Raw genomic sequence first — 2069 nt, 5'->3', positions numbered from 1 at the left:
GCTTCTAAATGATGCAATAGATAAGGAGTTGGGCCTGGAATCAGGAAGACCTGAGTTCAAATTCAGCCTCCGACACTAGCTGGGTGACCCTAAGCAAGACTTTTAACCTCTGTCTCAGTTTCTTCAACTATGCAATGGAGATCATAATAGCACATACCAGCCAGGTTTGTTGTGAGGATAAAATAAGATACACTTCGCACATTAAGTGTTTCTTCCCCTTCCTCCCTTCTATATACTGGCATAGTTTCCTTTTTTTCCAGCCTAATCTGGGATACCATCTTCTCTATGAAGTCTTTAGGAAGACTTCCCTGATTCCCCCACATAAAAGTAATCCCTCCCCCTGGGAACATCTCAGGATGTATTATTATTGTTTTTGTTTGTTGTTGTTGTTATTGGCAAGGCTTTGCCCAGGGTCACACAGCTGGGTAAGTGTCAACTGTCTGAGGCCAGATTTGAACTTGACTCCTCCTAACTCCAAGGCCAGTGCTCTAGCCACTGCTCCACCTGGCTGCCCTAGGGTCATGCTATTTGACCTTTCCTGGGTATTTAATAATTATATGGGTGTTATTATAGTTATTTGAGTGTTTAAGTCACCACATTTAGTGCAGAAGCTATTTTGTGTAGGAGGGTGTTTTATGCACAGCTATTTGTTCGGTTGTTTCATGATCCCGTTTGGGGTTTTCTTTGCAAAGATACTGGAGTAGTTTGCCATTTCCTTCTCTAACTCATTTTACAGATGAGGAAACTGAGGCAAACCAGATTATGTAACTTGCTCAGGGTCACACAGCTAGTAAGTATCTGAGGCTGGATTTGAAATCAGTTCCTCCTGACCCCAGGCCTGGCTTTCTATCTAAGTGGGACCACGTGGCTGCCCTCTTATACATAGTGGCTGTTTAATAAATGCTTTTTTGAATTGAATCAAATGGTCTCGAATGTTTCTCTATATTAGAACAGGAAAAGTTTCCTATCTGCAAATGCAACAGTTTCTAGATAGTCTGGAAATTTGAAAAAAAACTGGATTTTGAGTCAAAGGATCTGGGTACAAATTCTAGCTGCACCACCTTGAAGCCCCTTAATTCTCTGGGTTTCAGTTTTCTCAGCTGTAAGAAGACACAGTTGAACTAGATGGCCTTCAAGTGTCTCCTCCCACCCAATTTTTAATTTATAGTCCTATGATACTAAATATGGGCCAGAACTGTTGTTTGGATATCTGTAGGAGAAAATAATGTATTTGATTGTTTAAAAGTAAGCTGAAGGGATTGCTATAGACTAAATGACCAACAGACATGTTTTACTTCTGCTTTGTGCAGCAGAGAAGGATATGAGCAGGCATCACCTTGTCAGCTTCTGTGGCTCTTTGGCAGTGTGTCCGAACATGGGGCAAGGAAAAGAAGGACAGAGTTAGTCATTTCTTCTGCATCCTGTTGTCGTGATATCACATTGATGATACCTGGAAGGTTGGGGGAGGAGAACAAGAAAACCACTGCAGGGCTAACTGCTAGCACAAGGAAACCAATAAAAAAAATAGAATGAGGCAAATTCAATGCAATAGACATTTATTTTGTCCGATGACCATATGAGTCTCCTGCCAAGGCTTCTCAGCCTCCTGCTCTCTCTTTTGTTGGCAGTGATATTTGGGGTACAGCTAGAAGCAGGCACTAGATTTGAGTTACAGGGACTCCATCCAGACCCTGTTTAGGAAGGGAACATTAATTAAGCTTTACTGGGGCGGAGCCAAGATGGCAGCTGGAAAGCAGGGACTAGCGTGAGCTCCCCACCGAGTCCCTCCAAAAACCTATAAAAAATGGTTCTGAACCAATTCTAGAACTGCAGAACCCACAAAACAGCAGAGGGAAGCAGGGCTCCAGCCCGGGACAGCCTGGATGGTCTATCCCACACAGAGCTGGGAGCTGGGAGCTCGGAGCTGGGAGCGGAGCAGAGCAGAGCCCAGCATGAGCAGCTTGGACCAACCAGACCAGGAGCCGGGCGGAGTTTACCTAGCCCTGAATCAGTGAGCTGCAACCCACAAACACCAAAGACAGCAGAGAAAGTTAGTGGGAAAAGCTGCA

The sequence above is a fragment of the Trichosurus vulpecula genome, chromosome 1, assembly GCF_011100635.1.
Source record: "Trichosurus vulpecula isolate mTriVul1 chromosome 1, mTriVul1.pri, whole genome shotgun sequence".
Taxonomy (NCBI): domain Eukaryota; kingdom Metazoa; phylum Chordata; class Mammalia; order Diprotodontia; family Phalangeridae; genus Trichosurus; species Trichosurus vulpecula.
Note: the sequence above shows the minus strand (reverse complement) of the source record.